The following is a 10,030-nucleotide window of genomic DNA, read 5'->3' on the forward strand; positions in this document are numbered from 1 at the left end:
ACAATTATAAAATTACATTTTAATCACAATACAAATCACAGCTGCTCTAATATAACAGTAGCATTAACAAAACATAAAAAAACAATAAAAAGTACAATAAAAAGTAAAAAAAAAAACGCAACAAGTAAACATCGTGGTATAAACAGATACGGTTCAAATGTTAATGCTTGAGATCTGATGATTATGCTTTTATCGCAAAAATTTAATCACGGGTAAATCACAAATAAATCACAAACAGGTAAAACCACTGTATACACGTCATTTGTGCTTTTGCCCATAGTGCCTATACAGTGAACTTATATGTTTATAGGCGGCTTTGCACACATGGCAAACGTGTGTTTTTTCCTCGCTGTGTGTTTTGAGATGTTCTCGGAGATGAGCCCGTGTTGTGGCCTTGTGGTTGCATATCTCGCACTCGATCTCTCGAGTGCGCTGTTCTCGGGCCGAGTGGGCATCTAAATCTACTTTCGTTGCGAATTCTTTTCCACAATAAAGGCAAAGATAGTTTTTCCGTCACCGTGTACATTGCACCTGTAAGCATTCATAAGCATAATAAGCACATGTATCCTACACGTACACTCTTTGCTACTTATTTACAATAATTAACTAGTTAATGATTTGGGAAATGTGTATCTCATACATCTATATCGCTTTTTGGTTAAGACTGTTTATCACCGCTTTCTAAAGATAATGTTTATGTAGTGAAACTGCAATGTACATGTAATTCGAAATGTTTAGAATCGCAAGTAAAATAAGACAGCCGACTGTGATTTTTCTACTGACTAAAAGCGCTATAAGATAATGACCTGTGTCTTTGTAATTGTCGTCTTGATGAAAACACAACGCCGCAACAGTTAAAGGGTAACATCCCAGCGTGTGTTCTTTCATGGTAAACCAAATAGCACCTGTGCTTGTTCCCCTCTGGCGCATATGGCACAAATATATCGCTCTTCGGTCGTCATCATGTGTATCTAAAAACATCAAATATGTTAAATGAAATAAATAATTATGCATTTGTTATTATGTATTCACCGTGCTGTCACCATTAGAGTATTATAATCATATGATGTATTTGTCATGTGTGTTACCGTTTCAAATATTTTATCTACTTAGCCATAAATAATTACAAGACAACGGCGCATTACTAAATCTACATTTTACAACAATTTAAAACATTGTTAACAACAGTATTGTTTAATCCTTGCAATGGCCTTAACAGTTGGAAAGAACATGGACATAACCTACAGTATGATTAATCGAAAGCCAAGCTAACTGCAACTCAGATCGATATATCACTTGTTATCTATCTATGTGTGCATTTGGTATTGCTTTATCAAAACGTACATCACTATGCTACTAATAAAATATTACTTATGTAATCCTACCAAAAATACAAGTGCTAATATACGTCAGCATCTGTCACTTAAGGATAAAACGATCAAAGGAACATGTGTTGATATGTTGCGTCAAATGTTGCATTTTATATCAATAAGATCGGGTTATTGTCGACCTGAAATGGCCCACAAGTCGGCCGTGGTGACTAGAAGCCTATTCATGTCACCCTTGGGTGACTTCAAGCCGACGCTAGTCATCACCGAGTGACTATAATAGGCTTCATGTCACCCCAGGGTGACATGAATCGGCGTCTAGTCACCCCGGTTGACAAGAGTCATCCTTGTGTGACATGAATCGGCTTCTAGTCACCCCCGGATTACTTGTGGGCCATTTTAGGTCGAAAATGACACAATGAGCATCAGTTCGTTTTAACGATAGTTGAGTTATTGTGGACTGTTCATCGAAATCAAAAAATTAAATTGAAACCTGACTCCAGAAGGGTGTGTCAGACATTCGCCACAGTTAGTTGGAACTTTTTTCAGACATATAGTATCTCTGTTACATTCCGAGGATTGTTCTCGGTGAAAGTTTCTAATTTGTTTATAGCACTTGTGAAAGACAGCATCGCAGATATTGTCCGACATTATATTTTTGTGTTTACTGTGCCGGACCAAGAAAATGTTTTGAAATTCTAATTAAATTTGTGTGTATTACCACAACAATAACATCGCTTAAGAAACAAAATTAATAACAACTGGTCGTTCTAGCCGAATATCGACTTGCCGTGCTTGTCGTGTTAGCCAAAGTGTTGATGTACATTAGAAATGTCATTAAGTGGTGTTTTCAGGTAATTATTTTGGACAAAACACATTTTATATGGAATGAATCACGTCCGCACATATTGGTTCACTGCAAAAATGGAATATAAAACAGATATTTTGGACGATTTCAAATGTGCTTGTCGTGCTTGCGTGCATTGTAACGTAAAAACTAGGAATTTGCCTCGAATGATAAACTAAACTACTCATCTGGTGACGAATATTTATATAACCGGGAATAGTGCTCAACTTTTCCCTTAGCCTGCGCTTTATTTCGTCAAAAAAGAGTAAATAATAAGATACTTACGTGGATTTGAAATTTCTAAGCGGGGCCAATGTTGACAAATTTCTACTTAGCGTACTAGCCAAAATGACGTCACAAACCACGTGGTATGGCCACACTGCATACTGTCAGACATCGACATTCATTCTCGGAGTTTCTGTATATACGCATTAAAAAGGTATGCAATGGAATATAATATAATAATGTCATTTTAAGAAAAGGAAATGGATCTTGAATACATGCGTCAAGTGTTATAATAGTTAAGCAGTGTTATCATCCTTACCATCAAACATATCCAGCGTTGATCCCTTTTATATTACTGCATGGGGAACATTGTCTGCAGATAAAAACTAGAATGTGGAGTAGATCAGAACATATAATGAATTCAGCTAGAGTTCGGATTTTAATTGACAGTGACGGATAACCATACAAGTTTTACTTTTCACATATGCAAGTATCCAAAATCCAATTCATTCAGTTTGTTTTCTGCAAAAAAACTAAACACGTTAGGTAAACCCATGGAATAGCTTTTTTACATAATCTTTCAAACGTTACATAACTTTGTCTAATGTTTATCCAACCATTTATGAAATTTGTTCAAAAAAGCTTTGATTGTTTAGCTCCTGACAAAGACAGCACACAAACGGATACTTCGTTGGACAAACAAAAAGGCTGATTCAGCGAAACCTCCACTGTAACTGTAATGTGCTTGAACATAATAAAAACACTTGTTAAAAAACCATCTCCTTTTAAACCGCAATAATCACAAAATTGATATTTGGTGCCAAAGATCTTATAGTTTTCCTCAACATAGCTTTTATTTTAATTTTCCGCTGGGATCAAACATACTGCTTCACATGATCAATATATACTTAAATAACTTTAAAAGCAAGTTTATACAGGCATTACAAAGCTTAAAATACTAATGTGAAAATACTAAGCTCAAGCCGGGGATTGAACCAACGACCTCCAGAGTGGTAGTCAGACACTTTAACCACGTCGCTTAAGAGCTAGCCCAACAGCAAGGCTGTTGGAAGTAACCTTATTTTCACTACACTCTCGCTTTTAATGTTTCAAGGCCCAGACACGCCCGCTACAGCATGTCTTGCATCTGCATGGCCCTCCTAGAAATCATTAAACAGCTCAGACCCATTCCCGCATTCACAGTTCTGTGTTTGCCTCGTCGCCATTAATGTGAAAATACAGAGCTAAAGCCGGGGATTGAACACACGACCTCCTGAGTGGTAGTCAGACACTTTAACCACGTCGCTAAAGGGCTAGCCCAACAGCAAGGCTGTTGGAAGTGACCTTATTTTCACTACAATATTCTTCTATAAATTATAACGGCCAAGAGGTCGAAACTTTATCATATAACATGCTTAAAAAGTCATCTACTTGCTTTGTAGTAACTCCTCCACTGCAGTCACATTTTATTACAGTGAGTAGCCAAAACGTCTAGCAAAATTGTGCCTTCTAAATGATATGTATACTTTATGTGAAAAACTATTAAGTTGCTAAAGTAGACCTATAATAAATGTCAAGTTGATAAATCGTTGTGCTGTCCTATGCGTTCGAATAAAATATACGGTATTTATTTATTTTTAGCTGTCGAGTATTTGAATTGTTAAATATGTAAAGTTTGTTCATTATTTATTTGTTTTTACATCAATGTTCAGGTAAGCAATACTAGTTTTCCCTTTCCATATCTAAAACTTCTTATAATGTCTTCAATAAGACATTGTTAGGTAAGACTTGAAATAGGCAAAACATTAAGGGCAGTTACGTGAAAGTTCATTGTCATAGCTGACAAACAGTTCATCACGAAATACTGTTAGAATAATAAAATAAATGTTTGTATTTCATTAGGATCAGTTTTTAAAATCAACATTTTTCATACAAAGGTGTTTATAAAAAAAGGTCATTCTTTACACAAAAATGAAATGTAATAAAAATGTTTACTATTACATTAAGAATGAGTTTAACTTACTTTAAAATACCACATTTTACCTCCAATCCGATTTTTAAATATTAGTTTTACATTCTGTGCAAAATCTATTTGAATAATGCAAAACATGTTTATATATTAATGTAAAAGATGACTTTTCTGTGGGATGAGTATGATCCAATATTTCTTTACCAAATTAATAGAGCACCTTAATCGCTCTAACTGTTTCTCGTGTATTGTTGTTGTAAACAATTTTAGTACCTAATTGTGTGTGTGTGTGGGGGGGGAGGGGGGGGGGGGGTAGTGGGACAGCTTAATGCATCGAAGGTAAAAAAAAGTGTTTCAAACAATAACACATTTTGCTCGTTTCTATTTTTGAAAACTTGAGAATGCCGCTATAAAACAGTTAAATTATAATGTTGTTTACACAGAAATAAAATCTAGTACACCATGTATTCATATGTGTTTTCAAAAATCGGAAGAAAAACTGAACGTTTCACTTTAACTATTAAATTATGTACAGTACAGGCAGCACTTTAGAATTAAGTCGAATCGAAATTACTTCTGCAAAATTAACATATTGATATTACTAACATTCTCGTGTTCTAACATATACATATGGGGGCGGCGTGAAACACAATGTGATATAAGAAAGTATTAAATATGGTATGCAAGTGTTTTAAGGATCAAATAGCAAAACCCACATGGTCACCCGACAAATGAATCTGGGTCTTGAAAGGGAAGCCTATTCAGCAGGGGGGCACGCGTATACGGGAGCTTACCGCGTTTAAGTGAGAAAGTTGTTGCAGAACTTCAAAGATGGCGTCGTTTTTTGGATTTTCTTAAAGGAAGGGAGGATATTTTCACCCGGTAAGCCCCTTTGTATTTATAATTATTTTAAATGAATACGCCGTTTCGGCTCTCCGGTGTGTGTGCTTCCCTCGGTTTTTTGTTTGAAGATCGTAGACGTCGGGATAAAAAAGTTATTGAAGGAAAACCGTCCACAAATCTGTTGTCTACATACGAGACGTGCGAGAAATTGGATGTACACATATCATTTTCTCTAATAATACACAGAATTGACACACGTGAACAGTAAAATATAAATAAAATCATGATTATTTCATTTTACCGACGCCGTTTTATTACTGATAATTAATTTATTGGCAAACATTATTGGTTTAAACCTCTTATTTGGAACTGACTTTCTTTTAAACGGCCACCGGAAAAACTTTGCGAAACCGAAATTTCGCAAACTTAAGTACCCTTTTTCTTGAAGGTTTGCTTATTTGTGATAAAGTATAAGATAAAAGTCTAACTTGTGATTAATAATTGGTTATTTTTGCTTGTTAAATGCGTTTTCTTCACTATGAACTTTATTTGCAAAGTTGGGGTTCCCATGGGATTTTTGTAATATCCCATGGGATTTTTCATTAACCCATGGGAATTTTGGTTTCTCCCATGGGATTTTTCTCCAGCTTTTTTTATGGGAGAAAAAATCCCATGGGATTTTCAAAAACATAAAACACGTTCGTTTGTGCTTAGTTATCGATTTTAAGCATTGTTAAAGCATTTGTGCTTATTTTCGTTCAATTTACTTTGATAGAAAAAAAATCCCATTTTTTTATGGGAAAAAAATCCCATGGGATTTTTTTCTGATTTTTAGAGATTTATTCATGTAACCTTCAGAAACACTACCTTTTAACAAATGATGAGCATTTCTCGCGATTTCAACGCGTTATATCGTGTTTTAAAATAATAAAAAAATCCCATGGGATTTTTTTGTCCCATGGGATTTTTTTCCCATGGTATTTTTTCCAATGGGATTTTTTTAAAGGTATAAGTTTCTAAAAGCTATATAATAATAATAATAATAATAATAATAATAATAATAATAATAATAATAATAATAATAATAATAATAATAATCGTGCTCAATATGATGAATTTGTACTTTTAAGCGACTAACATTTTTATTCGAGCCGATCGTCGAGTCCGAATGGTGAGTATAAGAGCAATTTACCAGTACAAATAAATCTCACTTGTGAAGAGAACGCTACCGTACTATAAAATAATCTTGATAATAAGTCATATCATTTCTCGACAGAAAATGAAAACAGTATCCATATTGATGTCAGCAATGTCCCCTGCTATGATAAATATTGACAAAATGAAAAACCTTGACAATAATTCCGTGTCGAATACGCATTAGATTATAGCAATCAAATTCATATAAGCATTGATAAGATAATTTGCGAAAATGGGTCTTATGTCAAATACGGCAAGCGTAGCTCCATTCCATAATGTCCGGTATTAAGTCACGTCAAGTTTCGTGGTCAAATTATAGCATAATAATCATTTTCACATTACGCGAATCATATGAGTTTCCCTACATATATTGTGTTAAAATTTATGTTACACTAATGTGCGATGATGAAAAGGGGATTTCGGTAATTCTACATTCGCCCGCCTAGTACCGAAATCCCCATATTTACGCCTTAAAGGGTCAATAGGTCATCGGTATGAATGGTTTTTGACTTCACATGAATGTTAAGGTGCAAAAAAATGATATTAATTTTAATTATTAAGCACTCTTGACAGCATTAAGTTGCCTCTCAGTGGGGATTTCGGTAATTCTACCCTAGAACTTAAACGCGCGCCGGTACCGAAATCCTGCTGTACAAACCTTCAAGTGTCAACAAAATTATTATAGTGTTTTTTTTTCATTAGCAACCAGTGACATGTATTATCTCCCATTCGGTTACTTCTTTTGGAAAATAATTAGCGGGGATTTCGGTACTGCTACATTCGTACGCCCAGAGCCGAAATCACCCATGTTTACGCTAATCTCCCATATTACGCCTTAAAGGGTCTATATGTCATTATGTTTGGGTTTTGGCTTTGCATTAATGTTGATTTGTACACAATCATATTAGTGTTAATCATTTAAACACTCTTATCAGAATATTTTTTTCCATTATTAAATCATTTAAAACATTGGTTACACAAAAGTATATGTAAATATAACATAACATAGTAATAATAAGTCTTCAGAAAGTATTTTCCAAATATCTCTGATGAAACAAATGATATCGTACTACCTTATTTACAATATGCTATACACTTTTGCAATTTAGTTATCAATGTTTAATCAAAGCATAAATCAGGATAATATGTTGCCTCTTAGCGGAGATTTCGGTAATTCTTAACAAGCACATAAACCCGCGCCGGTACCGAAATCCCCGCTGTACAAACCTTCAAGTGTAAAAAAATACTGATTTAGGTTTAAATAAAGGGAACAATAGTATTTTTGGCCACCAAAAAGCACTTCCGCGTCAACAAAACGATTGAAATTATGTCAGAAACCCAGCTTTTCATAGTATATATTGCAATACACCATCGGCCGCCGAGAGCGGAATACTGCGCTTGGCCGCTAAACAATGTGGATTGCATCAAATTAAATGTCAATTTTCGATTTTATTACAAAAATAAACACTGCCTTTTTATAAATATGTCAAGCACGTACACTTAACAAAAAAATCGATATATTTTTATGTAATGTAGAAAAGTAAAGCGCTTTATATATAACAATGTTTTATAATTCTCTCTGGTTGAGAAAAAAAACTAAACAAAACCATGTAGAACATATATGTTTTCATAATTAAAACAAAAAATTTAATGATGCACGTGATGTTTTATAATTGATATAAGTTCACGTGTCATTGAACGAGTTAAGGGAGAGATGCGAATTAAATTACACATAATTAAAAAATGATACTATACTGTCAGCTTGATTTATAAATTGTGTTCCATCGCGCCAATATATTCATTGTTCCATGAAATTGTGTATAAAAGCAAAACGATTGAAATTATGTCAGAAATCCTGCTTTTCACATGAAATGATCTTTAACACTTTATTTATTCCAATCAGGTAATTAATAATAATAGGGGAAGTCTATACTGTGTATTAGAAACTTGTTGTGGTGATCCCTATCTTATCCGCTCAATACACATCCACCTGGCTACTGTACAGAAAAAATTAGATTTACTTCCAAAATAACTGATTTCATTAATTGCTAACTTGTTGTCTACATTTTAAATTAACAACGATAATGGATCAACATCACCGTTGCACAATTATTAAGTTCACAGTAATCTGTACTTTAAATAGATAGCCTAATTAAAGACGGTGCTAATAAAGAACAAAGCGTGAATGTGGATATTAAGAAATTAGATCCTTTTTTGCATGACACTGGCAGTATATCATTTTATCTTATATAAATAAGCCACAATTAAGACATGGATAAAATTAAAATAAGACACATTTGCATCTTTCATTTCTTGAAAAAAAAAATAAGCACGCAGTCACATATAAATAAGATACATTGAAGACACAGAAAAAAATAAATAAGACACATTTGCATCTTTCACTAAATTTTCTTAAAAAAACATGTGAAACTGAAGAAAAACATTTATTACTGACACATTATTCTAAAAGTCGACTGACAACTTAAGTTCAAAGAGGGATTTACAATTAAATAAGATCCATTTTCGCATGATGCTGGTTGTAGAGCAAGCAATACATTTCTTACTGACACATTATTCTAAAAGTCGACAGGCAACATAAATTCAAAGAGGGAACCACAATTAAATAAGATCAATTTTCGCATGATACTGGTTGTATAGCAAGTAGTCACATATTAATTACAGCTTGCATTAGTTGCAATAATTTTGTTAAGTGCGCGTGCTTCTGAACGTTGCGTTAAGCGAGAGTGTTGTCATTTTGTTAGTTTTATATTTTGGTATTATGTATGATTATTGCTTGTTTTGAATTTGAAATAAACGCTTTCTGGCAAATAAGCATCGTCTTAATTTTAATACAAATAATGAACATTTAACATACAAAATGTCCAATAACATACCGGCAATAACATTATATATATGTTAATTTCTGTGCATGTTTATACCGAAATTATAGCCGACATCGGCAGTTAGGGAAATTTAGTGACACACTTTAACACATCAAACATGCATGATAGTTCTTTTTTCATATGATATTCCCCTGGTTGCTTACCGGTGTATTGGTGCAGTTGATAACCCCGCCGGGACTACAGTAGGGTGCTAATACACACGTGTATCGTGTTCAATACAATCGTCTTAATTTTAATACAAATAATGAACATTTGACATACAAAATGTCCAATAACATATCGGCATTAACATTATATATATATGTTAATTTCTTTGCATGTTTATACCGAAATTATAGCCGACATCGGCAGTTAGGGAAATTTTGTGACACACTTTAACAAATCAAACATGCATGATAGTTCTTTTTTCATATGATATTCCCCTGGTTGCTTACCGGTGTATTGGTGCAGTTGATAACCCCGCCGGGACTACAGTAGGGTGCTAATACACACGTGTATCGTGTTCAATACCCGATCCATGCTACAACGTGTAAGAACGGGAATTTCGGTAATTCTACCTTTTTAAGCTTGCGTACCTCTAATGGGCACATATCCAAATATAATTTAATTAATTATTTTCCTAATCAGCATCATTTCACTAAACTACATGCAAATTTGTAGGTAGCTTTCCATGCTTAAAAAAAAATAAACCGATTTTTTCAAAACCACCCTCACGCTC

At 33.9% G+C, this 10,030-nt stretch overlaps 1 long non-coding RNA gene across 1 annotated transcript; it reads right to left on the minus strand.

Annotated features, from left to right (window-relative positions):
• Positions 1–218: 218 nt before the first annotated feature.
• LOC127844078 (uncharacterized) lies at positions 219–2,560 on the minus strand. Its single transcript, XR_008032555.1, has 3 exons — positions 2,461–2,560; positions 807–971; positions 219–531 (listed from the first exon to the last, which is right to left on the minus strand). It is a non-coding gene; the product is annotated as an uncharacterized LOC127844078 (long non-coding RNA).
• Positions 2,561–10,030: the final 7,470 nt, after the last annotated feature.

This window comes from Dreissena polymorpha, chromosome 9 (assembly GCF_020536995.1).
Source record: "Dreissena polymorpha isolate Duluth1 chromosome 9, UMN_Dpol_1.0, whole genome shotgun sequence".
Lineage (NCBI taxonomy): Eukaryota > Metazoa > Mollusca > Bivalvia > Myida > Dreissenidae > Dreissena > Dreissena polymorpha.